This window comes from Phyllostomus hastatus, unplaced genomic scaffold (assembly GCF_019186645.2).
Source record: "Phyllostomus hastatus isolate PE091 unplaced genomic scaffold, TTU_PhHast_1.1 phas_contig_551, whole genome shotgun sequence".
In the NCBI taxonomy this organism is placed as follows: domain Eukaryota; kingdom Metazoa; phylum Chordata; class Mammalia; order Chiroptera; family Phyllostomidae; genus Phyllostomus; species Phyllostomus hastatus.
Window position 1 is genome coordinate 11,386,870 of NW_025333909.1, and position 13,644 is coordinate 11,400,513.

The following is a 13,644-nucleotide window of genomic DNA, read 5'->3' on the forward strand; positions in this document are numbered from 1 at the left end:
AAAATAGAAACTGTAAAAATTACAAAACAGCCATTCAAATGTTGAAATACACATACACTTTGGGAATAAAAACTATTTCATCTTTTACTCACTGAAATCTTTCAACGGATGAGTCTGCATTGTGGCTAATGACGATACTGTCATATACTTGAAAGATACACTCAGTTCAAGTTTTCCCGTGCTCTTTTCCTTGTTCACAGCTTGACACGATCCCCCTGCAGTGGCTGGAATGGGCCCCAGCCCATCCCCGTCTCCTCTGTCACCCATCAGACGGCGCACACAGAAACCCAGTTTCACCGGGACAGCCAGGCAACCGGGGCAAAGACAAGGTGGCCTTCTGCACCCCTGCAGCAAAGAATGCTACCTGCAGTTTGTAAACACTAATGATGCGCATTGCACAGGGCACTGGGATTAGGATTAACTCCTGCAGAGCACTTCCCAACGCGCAAACCTGCGATAACACAATCATTATTCCCGTCTCACAAGTGAGGCCCAGAATTCTTACCTCCAGTGCCCAAACCTTTGTTTTTCCTGCAGCAACTGCATTTACTACACGATGGCTATCCAAAGGGAAGAGCTGCAGTGCTTTATATTAGACACTAAATGCATATTTCCACAAGATTTATGAAGTATCCAAATGCTGATGTGATTTCTGAGAGCGTTTTCCATCTAAAACCCTGACTAATTGGTGACTCCTAATAAGAACCAAGTTACCCTCGAAACCAAGAACTGGAAATAAACACATCTCCATGTACTCTATTTTCGCAAACCTGTTTTTAAAATTGAAGTACCTTGCAAAGAATTTTCCCCCGAGGCCCTAATATTTCAGCCATAAAATGCCTTTTATTGCGCGGTGCAGGAGAACACTGAGTATACCGGCTCTGGAGGAGTGAGATCTCTTTGCTTTGGGATGAAAACAGTCACTGATCAAGAGCCCGTTGAGAACTCCAAAGCTTGTTCACCTCTTATTTTATGTCCATCTCATAAAACCGGGGCAGCTTTCCTAGTGCTACTATCTGGTTTAGTGCTCCGGGACTGTGTTGTGCAATGAATCATGTGCAAGCCCTTTTTGATATCCTCGCCCCCCCCTCCTTGACTTGGCCACAGAATCCTGAAAAATCAAAAGTTGAATAAATCTCTGGGAAGAGTTGACAGTGTACAGCGGCAGCATAGCTGGCACACAGACACGCAAGTTACAAGAATTCTCCTCAATGCAATGATTTTAAGTGGACCTTACTTTAGAGCATTCCGCATTCTCTTTACTAAAAAACAACTAGAGAGAGAGAGAGAGAGAGAGGAAAACAGTGACAGATGGAATGTGATATGTGAGCATAGCCCACAGTTTTCATTGTAAGCCTTTGTACACAATCAAAAGTGAATTTAACTGAGGAGATGCGTCCTGTGTCACCATCCTCTCATTTTCACTACTGAAAACGAATTGCGTCGTGGCTACCCTGAACGCAGTCCCAAACTAAGGCTAACAAAACCCACTTTATACAGTAACGACACCCACAGAACTTCCGGTGGCTGTGCAAATGCGCCCACATACTTTCATGAAGGGGACACAGAATAAAGGTGACTGTTACTGCTAACATTTCCTACAAAGTTTACAAACCAGTGATTACTAGTCGTAAGCCAATTACTTGATCCTTATTCTCTTATGGTAAAGTTAACTTTTTTCCTTTAGGAAAAGACTGAAACTTTTAAACATCTTTGTGAGCATCTATAAAAGTTACTTGAATGTAACGATTATATTACTAGCATCTGATGGGTAAAATATTCTCACATTAAAATAAAAACTTTCCTTAGTGAGAGGTAGTGTCTCTAACCAGTGTGACTATGTGTATAATGGCTGAACCAGCAGTACAGACGACAAAAAGAGTTTGCATTACTTTTAAGTGCTTGTATCTGTTTTTACTAATTCTCCACATAAAAACTGAGGGATGATCTCTCTCTACTGGACAGCCTAATAAAAGGGGCAGGATTCTCAGTTTATAAGTACTCTGGCTTTAATGTGATCAAAAGAATGTAGTAGTAAAATAAAAGTAATAATTTCACTATATTTTGCAATGGGTAGATCATGCCATTAAGATGAACACAGTGAGCCCTGGCTGGTGTGGCTCAATGGACTGAGTGCTGGCCTGTGAACCAAAGGGTTGCCAGTTCGATTCCCAGTCAGGGCACATGCCTGGGCTGTGGGCCAAGTCCCCAGTAGGGGGCGCGTGACAGGCAGCCACACATGGATGTTTCTCTCCCTCTCTTTCTCCCTCCCTTCGCCTCTCTAAAAAATAAATAAAATCTTAAAAAAAAAAAAGATTAACACAGTGAAACGGTGGAATGGGCCTCAAAAAGATTTTGAAATGACTGATTGTTACAAAGTTCTGGACTACATTAGTGGTCCTCAAAGGCCCTGGGGACTTTGATTTATGCAGGGACCGCTCATGCATTCCTTCAGAGCAGAGATACAGCGGTTGGTAGAACAAAGCCCCTGCTACCTCGTCATGCTGCGTCATGCTGTGTAGTCCTATACATTTCCCGTTACAACAGCAACTGCGAAAGAAGTATGCCTATATAAGCAGTGTGCATCAAACAAAATCTTTTCCTCAAATGCTAATAAAGCTCTGGCACTAATTACACAACAGGCTAAATGAACACATGAAGAACTACAACAGTAAACATAAGATTTCATCTTAAAGAAACATATAACGACAGCTTGATGGGAGTGTTTTGAGATGAGTTTGGTATTTGGAGTTGTTGGAACAAGAATAAAATGCACAAACATATGGCAAATGTACGCATCAAGCACCCCAAGACGGAGCACGTGACCACATGGAGCCTTGAGGGGCGTGGTGTCACGAATGGACAAAGAAGTCTTTTTCTGGCATCTGCCACATTAGGTTGTCTCAGCATACTTTCCTTCTGCTGTTGTTGCGGGGCGCAGGAGGTTAGCGGTCTAGAAAGACTCCTTCAGGAAGCAACACAATCCAGACCTCACACAATAGGGCTGAGGAAAGAATCAGGTTTGTCTGAAGCTACGAAGATTACGGTAGCATAGACCGTATTACAGTAATAAATGCAGCATAACCTGGCATTTGCTAACTAATACAGGAAATTGCAGGAAAACTGGAAAATGGATCCTGATTAACATTTTCAACAAGATCCTCTGTCTTTACTGGAATGACACCCTAACTCGTATGTCTTTCATCATGAAGGCGGTTCTGTCTTTCACAACCAACTACACTTCACTTGCGGTTGGGGGATGGAATTTGCAGAATGATATCAGACCTCAAAATCGCATGTTAACCAATAAGGGTTTCAAATATCTGACATTGCAAAAATATGTACTTTGCACGTTCCAGTCAATACCTACCTTTCTGCCGTATATTCACACCTGGTAGACCAGTACAGTTTATTCAATTACTCATCAAAGGTTAAGGGAGTTTACAGCAACCAGTGCCACGCATGCAACGAAGGAAACTGGACTGGACAAACTTAGTAACATATTGCCTCATTATACAAAAAGACTTTATTTCCAAGTGCAATGGCTAACGTCCACCGTGCCAACATGGTCTCTTGAAACATTTCCCTCAAAGCAAAAGACCTCTCCAACCAATTCCACAAGCTGGATTTTGCCCTCAATTCAGTGTCACAAAGATGTATTAAAATATTACTGCGTGCCAGGCACTTTGCTACACCTCGTGAATGCAAAGTTAAATAAGACACTGTTCTCGGTTTTCAAGCTGTACGGTCTAATCGTCTTTTCTGGTTCCCTGGGAACCATTGCCCCTTACTAATCCCTTCAACTTTATCTTACCTGAGTTTGCTCTTCTCCATTTCTATCAGCGTGTGTTTCTTTTATTGAAGATAAATCTTTCATGGTCAGTAGGAGCCTTGAACTGATGGACCTGAGATTGTAAGGCACCTCCGGTTTGTTTAGCTGCCGATTTGATGCCCTGCAGGAAGATTCAGGGAGTGGTAACAGGAGGAGACAGCCTGTGCTTTTATATCAAATCCTTTTGAGAAAGATTAGGCTTATTATTACCCCAACTATAAAAAGGATACAGGATACGCGCGGCCGCGGTCACAAAGGAAGCAAGTGGCACAGATCAGAATTAATCTCCGTCATCTCTGCTGCCTAATTAACAAAGATCAAAATAATCTCATTATTCTATCCTGTGTGTGCACAATTTTGAATAGTATTTGAAATTCGTAGCAGTGAGATATTGAATTTTGCTCCATGCTCGCAGAAATGTCACCCTTTTTAAAATCTTCCATTCCTATAATAAGTTGACTCTGTCAAATAGTTATGTATTAAAATATTATATGAAGTTTATCAGTGATATCAATGTGATGCATGAGGATCTAAGAATAGGAGCAAAATGAATAATTTACAAATTTGTGCATTTTAAAAGTTAATAATATGAGGAATTGTTAAAACTGTACTCTAAATCGTGTATATTTAGAAAAAAATAAGCATCAACACATCAGAGGTGGTGCAGTTACATCCATTTCAGAGTCATTATCTTTTCTTCCTCCTGCCAGGTGGACGCTACTATTCACATTTGAATCCGGGACATTTTTAAAGCCTCTCTCCACTCCCCATCTTACTGAGATCTGTCCAGGAGAGAAGACAGATCTGTATCAAGAACAGTAAGGAATCTTCTTTTCTGTCTTTCAAAACAGTCTGGGGTAAGTGAACAAAGCGGCAGTTAGGTAGAAACAAATTCGTTCAGGAGACTGACATTTTTTTCTTACGAATTCTTAAATACAAGAAAGACAGTTCACTCTTCAGTGCAGAAAAGATGGAATATGTGGAGGTTTTTTACCTCGACCTTTTTATATGTCTTGTTCATGCCACTGCGCCAGGAGGTAAATACTGACATATGAAGCATCTCACTATATAAGTCTTTGCCCTCAACTTTAAAATTGAGAGTGGTGATGGAAATACCAGATTAGCCCTGGCTGGCGTAGCTCAGTGGATTGAGCGCGGGCTGCAAACCAAAGCATTGCAGGTTCGATTCCCAGCCAGGCCACATGCCTGGGTTGCAGGCCATGACCCCCAGCAACTGCACAGTGATGCTTCTCTCTCTCCCCCTTCCCTCTCTAAAAAGAAATAAATAAATTCTTAAAAAAAAAGAAAATACCAGATTAAATATATAATGTATGCATTGACACCCAAGTAACTTTTAAGCTTACAAGGATTTTAAAACTGCTATCTCCCCAGGGACAAGGAGGTCAAGAAGAGTATACCCTTTACCTCTGGGTAACATGCCTTCTTCCCTCAGAGGTATAACCACCATTTCTCAAGGAAATGCGTTACCGTTGCTCAAGAAGTATGAATATGTATTATGATGTTAGTATTACGCATTAATAATGGAAATCCCAAGTGAGAACAAAGAAAGGGCAGTTTACTTTTCCTCCTTTTCTTGCTTCTGCAGCATGACAGTGTTCGTGAGAGGATTCACTGACTTAACTTCTATCATCCTAATGTGACGGAGGGAGGGGGAGAGAAAAAGAGATCAAAACAGAGGCGGACGGGGCGGGGGGGATCGAAAGAGCAGGTGAACACAGAACAGCAAGAAGACACTTGTCCCTGTGTGGCTGCAGTCCTAATGCCACCTGGTAATCTGCTTCATTTGAAATCCTAACTATATGAATGAAATGTATTCTAAATTGACCAGAAATTTGCTTGTTAAGTGTCACGTAGGAGAAACTGCCTCCTCAGGTTTTCTCGGGTGCAGTGAGTGGAAAGAAACTCGCACGCAATCATGCACCTTTCTGCTCCAGGCCGTATTGAAACAATATGTAGACTAACGCAGTCCTAACATAATGCTTCATGAATGGCAAATGAGCTAGATGAAGGCTGAGTTTCCAAGGTAAAAATCACTGATGGGTTCTGTGACAGTTGCAATGCCCCATCTGGTTTTTTTCTCAGTACATACATACAGGGTCCAGCAGAAGTAAGGCCTGCTCGATTGTGGTAGGTAGGGTAATAATATGGGTGTGATAATGTATAGTTTTAACTTGAACATTTCACTTAAAATGTTATACGGTGTGCTTGCGTGTGATTTTCTCGTGTTAAACAATTACATGCTTATGATTTTGTAATTAAAAGGGGCATTATGTATAATCAGAGTTCTGCATATGAATAATATACTCTGTATAAACAAACACATAATAAATTCCTCATTTTTAAGGGGCTTCCTGTGAATTACATTTGGAGGCATAATTTAATTCACAAATTAGTATCATTCACAAATACTTGAAACATACAAGGGAAAAACTAGGAACACTTATAATAGGAATGCGTGGATTTCTGACATCCAGGTATCTGTCATTTTCTTTGGCCTCACATCCACGTGGCCATGGACCAGACATACAAAGTTTCAAGCTATAGTTGCAACTTTTTAGTGTTGGTTTTTATTCTCTAACAGAAATCTATCATCTAAAGCCTTCTTGCTATTCCACAGGCCAGGAGCTTCGGCATCACCTGGGAAGTTAATAGAAATGCAGAATCTCAGGTCCCATCTTGGATAGACTGAATCATAATCTGTATTGTAATAAGGGCCCCTGATGATTTATGTGCCCACAAAAGCTGCGAGAACATAGGGCCAAAGCAGTAAGTTTGCTGCGACAGAAAGAACAATGAACCCGGTTCAAAGCCTAGATCCACTTCTTTTGCTTTTCTAAGCCGCAGTTCTCTCATCTAAAAATAGCGCTGATCAGTCTGAAACTCAGAGTAAAGATACGGATCCTATTAGCATCTGTGTGAAAATATCATGAAATGGAGGACGCCAAGAGAGACAAACAATATGACAGCCTGTGTCCTTCGGAAAGCATTCAAGGGTAACTGAGGACAGTGGAGGGAACCGGAGGGAATAACGAGCAGTTAAATCAACACAGAACAGGAAGCTCGAGGAGGGAGGAAGAGGAAGGAAAGCACGTGCATGAGGACAGAAAGCGTGAAGTAGCATGGTGCGCACTGTCCAAATGAATGGTAGCTCTTTGTTCACTAAAAATGATGATGATAAAGATAATAGTAATGGTGGCAATAGTAAGAGTGAGATCAACCTGGCTGGCGTAGCTCAGTGGATTGAGCGCGGGCTGCAAACCAAAGTGTCGCAGATTCGATTCCCAGCCAGGGTACATGCCTGGGTTGCAGGCCACAGCCCCCAGCAACCACACATTGATGTTTCTCTCTCTCTCTCTCTCTGTCTCCCTCCCTTCCCTCTCTAAAAATAAATAGATAAAATCTTTAAAAAAAGAGTGAGATCAAAATTGTTTGGTGTATGGATAAATTAACAGCATAGGAACTTTTCTAGAAGCATTTATGTATGATTAACTGTCTCCCATGTAAAAATTAAAAAAAAAAAACTCACAAAAAAACTTCCAAGCCCATATTTCCATCTAAATACTGTAGTTTACAGCGTCGCCTTTGCAGGCATTTTCGTTTGCCATCTGCATTGCTCACCCACCAATGGCACTCACCACCACCGCTACTGCCAACAGCGCACCTGCGCCTTCTCCCATCCCCAAAACTGCTCTGGTCAGACCTAACACTGACCTCCTTCCTGATATCTCTAGAACACTTCCCAGTCCTCAGCTCACCTGACCTCTCCGGCACATTCAACAGTGGTCGCCACCGCCACCGCCTCTTCCGGAAAGACTCTCTTTCTGTTTCCTATGACAAAGGCACATTCTGGTGTCTCTGACCTCTCCCGCTGCTTTTGTTGGGCCTCCTCTCACTCTGCAGGGCACAGACCCTCAGGGGCCCAAGCACAGTATTCAGGGGCTGGGATTTACTGCGGCACAATGACACCTTTGTTTTCATTCACCTTTTGGAGTTGAAAGGAAAGCATTAAGCTTCAAAAACTTAAAACGGTATAGCCAGAGGGGTCCAGCCTATGGCCCACAGGCCGCATGCAGCCCAGGGGAGCTGTGAATGCGGCCCAACACAAAACTGTACATTTTCTTAAAACATAATGAGATTTGTTTTGTGATAACGTGTCACAGTGTATTTACTGTGGGGCCCAATACAGGTCTTCTTCTTGCAGTGTGGCCCAGAGACCCCAAAAGGTTGCACACCTCTGGAACCATACCTGTAACTTCAACACCAACAGAAATCACATAATTTCATATCCCATCACAGTTATGAAATATATTGCAAAATGTCATTTAGCACCCTCTTTTCTTTAAAATCAAGGTGGTTATTATGTCTAGTACATCTTTTTCTTTTAATAGGTCATTTTTTAAATGATTTTATTTATTTATTTTTAGAGAGGGAAGGGAGGGAGAAGGAGAGAGAGAGAGAAACATCCATGTGCGGTTGCTGCAGGCTGTGGCCTGCAACCCAGGCATGTGCCCTGACTGGGAATCGAACCTGCGATGCTTTGGTTCGCAGCCCATGCTCAATCCACCGAGCTACACCAGCCAGGGCTAGTATATCTTCTTATTTAATGTGTTAATTTTAAAAGCACCTGTTTTTTATAACAATACAGTTTTCAATATTTTTATGAGTTTATTTCAATATAATTGCTTTCTGTAATTTCAGTATTGTCTACAAAATTATGCATATTAAATATGTGTAATTATATCTTATAACACGTGTATGTATATGTAAGTATATCACATACCCTCACGCAGGTGTATAATTAGAAAGCATAATTCTGAAAAGGGGGCCTGAAGCTTCACCTGAAGAAGTACTTTATTGCATAAACAGGGTTCAGAACTCTTTCCTCTTGCACGTTTTCTCCAGAGCCACTCACACCTCCACTTAGATAGCCCAGAGGGTGGGTCACCCAAAAATAATAATGTCCATTTCTCCAAATCCGGTTCTCTTTTGTCACGTGTATCGTAATCACGCTAGCAACTTTTCAAAGTGGGAAAAACCCTCATGTCCATTTCATGACCTGTTTCCTTTGATTCATGCTCTTAGTTATGTCTGAAATACGCTGAACAGAAATTCAGAGTTACTTCTTCCCGTCGCCCACCTCCACGGCTGCAATGGTATTCAAAGTGGCCTCCCTATCCTAAGTTGATTCAAAGCGATAGTTTCAAAATACACAGGCTGCCGTTTCAGTCCGCTTCTCCAGCAGTTAGCTGACTGTCCACATTACCACGGCCTTTGGCGGCCTTGCTGTCATCTGATCCCTGTGTCCAGCTCTCATCATTCACCTTCAGTTTCCACCTTATTTCGTGTCCCAGCCATTCTGAGATTTGTTTCAGCCCTTTGTCATTTGACTGTTTGTCTAGATTCTGCTTGCGCGTGAATTCTCTCTTCCTTCCATCCCCCGTCAGTCCCCCCTAACTCCCGTCCGTGCTTTCTTCTTCAGCCTAAATGAAATTTCATTCCGAAAGTCTTCTCTCAGCCACGGTGTCTCACCCACTATGCGTGTGAACCCTCCCCCGACGCCGTACATACACAGGGCAGGTCACTTCTCAATGTGCTTCCTAAACGCACTGCATTCTTCACGACGCATCATTAGTGATTCCATGGAATGTCTGTTTACTTCCCTGCATCCTCATTGTACACAGAACATCCCAGGGGTGCAAATGATATTTTAGGGTGAAGGGATACAGTAATACGTTAATAACATCAGAAACACTAAGCATAAACTAATGGTAACATCTAAGACTGACAGTGCTTTATGTACAGGAACTCCCATCCTTCCAAATAACTCTGGAATGCGCCATCGATGTTCCCATTTTCTAGGCACAAAACTGAGACTTAGAGGGCAAAGGAACTCGGGAAGTAAATGGTAGAACCAGAACTTACATCTGTGCTGTCTCACCATAGCATCCAAGTTCGCTTGAAAACCATTATTAGCTGACACTGACCTAGAACTGACCACAGTCGACACTGTTGTGACTCACAAACATACACTGACTCATGTCATCTCCAAGCAGCCAACCAGGCACTGACTACCACTGGCATAGCGAGCACTGGGAGCGCCTTCATGGCTCAGATTTGGGTGAGGCCATGAAAGGAGAAGATCGCGTTCTTCCAGGGAACTGTGTATTGTTGGCCTAAAAAAGGCAGTGCTGCGAACTCACATTTGGGAAGCCATTGTATTCAAAGGGCTCATATGGTAAGGTGCCCTCTTGTTGTTCTGAGGCCCAAGAATTGAAACTAATACCGTTAGTAATATCACCCTCCAGTTTCACTGTACATTGTCCATCTGATCATGTTTACCACCGTGCCCACGGTCAGCCCCCACAGCATGCGAGGTACCAACCACCGCAGCAAGCCTTTAGTCGGCAGAACGCGTGTTCACTGACCAGGTGTGGCTCTGCAAGGTGTGATGGGAACCGTTTAGCTTCCTGTAGAAAGGTTGTGGGGTAAGAGTCGAAAGCACAGTGTTCACGGTCACTGCGGCACTCACGAGAGGAGGTCATTTTCCGGGACTCAGTTTTTGCGTCTGTGAAATCAGCGTGTGGGACCAGGGCACGCCATGTGAGTGCTTGGTAGTTCTGGGCGCATGATTCCGTAAAGCCACGAACCAGTCACAGAATGCAGCGTGATTGTTTCATCCTCTTCCAGCCAGCTGGAAGAAATCAGTAACTGGTGGCTTTTTCCGTTGTTGGCTAGACATGCAAGATTAACACATGAGCATTAGACTTAGCTTATTACTCAGATTTGAGTAATGAGGAGACACCTGTTTCTAAACATCATAGCGTATCATACAAATCCGCTCAAAAATATTGATATGATGTCATACGTGAGCACAAAATGATCATCATGTAGGCAGAGTCTTTGAAGACTGTTCACTGCGAAGCAGTGCTAATTGGATAATAGACTGCAGTTGTTAAGGGGAGATTTTCAGAGGTTGATACACTGTGATTCAACTGCCATGAGTAATGACACGTTACACTACGCAGCTCAGGTACAAAGAGGTGCCAGCATGGGCGTCCATATGGGCTATGAGCTAAGACTCATAAAGCTGTTTCCATGGACTTCGGGTTCAGAGGTCAGCCGGGAGAGTTTTCCTTCCTCTCCCAGCATCGTGTAGAATAGCAGTAAATGTAACCAGAGCAGCTTTCCTTAACCTCCCGAGCAAAGGAGACACTAGGAAAAAACAAAGGGACAGAAGAATCTGGTTTTAGAGCTTCTCACGGGGAAATAATGTTTGAATGAATGTTCATACGTACCGAGCAGTTAGTCACGCCATAACCTCAGGAAGCATCGCATTTACTAAGCATTTATTTTTAGCTCTAGCAAGACTGAACTGAGTTGCACTAAAATATTACCCTGGTAAAATATGGCAGTAAAAAAGATATCACAGTTACATGCTTTATTTTTAACAGTGACTTAGAGTGTTTCCCTGCAATATAAACCATCTCTCATCTTCCTAGTGAAAACTTTCTTAACCAGCGTGGGTCAAGGGTGGGAAACATAAATAGGAAGTCTGGGTGCAGAGTCATAAGCAGTTCCAAAAATACATCCTGAAAAATCTTTTAATTCATTTACAGTGGAAATGAATGACAGTGTCCACTCGGCCTCGCTACCTCGGTACTCGTCGTTAATCCGATCTGCAACTCGTGAAACCCATGAGTGCCGAACAATGAAGGCTTGTCTCTCGGGTGGCGTTGAGACTCATACGAGTCCAGCAAGTGGGCTGAGTCCTGAGCGCCTACCGAGTCCAAGCCCCGAAACTGGTTTTTGTTGTCAAAATGCGACAAGTCCTGGGTTCGGTGAGTTCTGAAGCCGAAGAAGACCAAGGTACTCCTGTAATGTCTTTGTTGCACTGTTTTTAGCCTCCAGGATCTGCGCAGTTAAGAAAAGGCATTCGCAGAAAAAAAAAGTACCAATGTATTAAGCGGCCTCCAGACTGTTCTTGATGAAGGAACAGAAAGTCAAATTAAGAAAAAATAACCCAGACAATACTAGACGGAATCCTACCCGTTGGAATGGAAAGGGGCCCTAGAGATCTCCCACTGGCTTCTGGAAATGCTCCCCTGAGCAGTGTACAAATGGGGTCTAAGCCAGTACAGCTGTCTGGTCAGGTTAGCCGGTGCCCCCGGGGAGAACGCCCATGAACAAGATCCACAATAACTAGAAATTCGCTGGGAAAAGTGGGTGCTGTCAGGGAATTCAGACTTTGTGACATAAAAATGCAGTAATACAATGCAGAATCTTTCCAACGGGTGAGCCGGCTAACAGAAGGGGAGAGATTTAGTTCCTGAAATCTCTCTTCCGTCATCGAACGCTACCCAAGGGGAGAAGCACGGAACAAGGATCTGCACAAACGGGGCACAACTCAGTGTCCACTTGTCCTTCTTTCTTTAACGATTCCTTCCTGCCCTAACCATTAAGAGAAAAATGATTGCAGGAAAAATAAAGCTATGTAAAATAAAATAAGGAATTTCTTTAATTCTTTACTGTCACTATGTACCCAAATACACGTCATTCTATCTCCCTTTCCCCCATTGCACCTGCTCTTTCTCTCTCTGTCCCTCCCTGACCCTGACCCTGACCCTAGCCCTAACCCCTAGCCCTAGCCCTAACCCTCCCTCAGAATTATTTTTTAAGACTGAATGTTCTAGAAGGTGTGTGTATTTTAAGCTATAAGCAATATTTACTGCAGAGTTGTAACTGCCACATATATTTGAAGAACAAATGATAAATGATGAAACATCTTCCAAAACAAAATTCAACTCTGCTTTTTGGAGGAGATAACAGAGCTATTTATGAATGATAGGAATTATAAAGGTATTTTGAAAATCTGCCATATAGAGTATCCCTTTCATAATCCATGGCCATGCAGAGGTCGGCTCTAGAGAATGGGAAGAAGACGTAGCCAGAACTTTCCCTTACCAATGTGTTTGACACTTAAGCTACCGTGAGCGAGAACGGCATTTGTACACTGAATCACGCAGGTGTGATTATGTGTGTATGTGTGAATTACCTGCTCCAAAGTGGCAAATTAGAACTGACCAGCAAAAGGCTTTCATTAAAAAAAAAATGAGTGTACACCAAGTGTGTACAATCAATTTCCTGTTAGTGAATAGGGCCAGTTACATACAGAATTCCCAATAGTGGGTGCTGAAAACAAATCCATTCTTGGTTGGACCTGTCTGGAGTGAGATTTGAGTAACAGTGCATAATGGAACATAGACTTGTGAATTCACTGTGAAGAATGTCTAGCCCCCAAATCATGTTGATACCACGTAGCGTTCACAAGCCAACAACTAGCCACGTTTGCTTTATTGGCCAGCTTTCTGACGTCAAAAAGCTAAACACTTCATTCAAAAATCATTTTCTTCTAGGTTTCTCTCCCCACCCAGATGATTTGTGTGCACATGAAAGTGTGAGAAGTACTTGTTACAAATACTTCTCCAGGATATTGGGAATGACTTGCCATATCACCCAGTGCAAGTAGTCTTAAAGAAACAGGCCAGGGAAGGTGTTTATTTCCTTCCTTTTCCCTTTCCCTCCCTCCCTCCCTTCCTTCCTTTCTTACTCCCCCCCTCCCTCCCTCCCTTCCTCCCTTCCTTCCGTCCTTCCTTCCTTCCTTCCTTCCTGTTTGGAACACTCATTCAGACATACTTCCCTCTTTCACAGCGAGTAACCAATTTCTTAAAACTAATGTCAGCGTCTACTAATTTCTGCGCTACTCCTTCAGGCCTTTTGCATGCAAGCTAGTG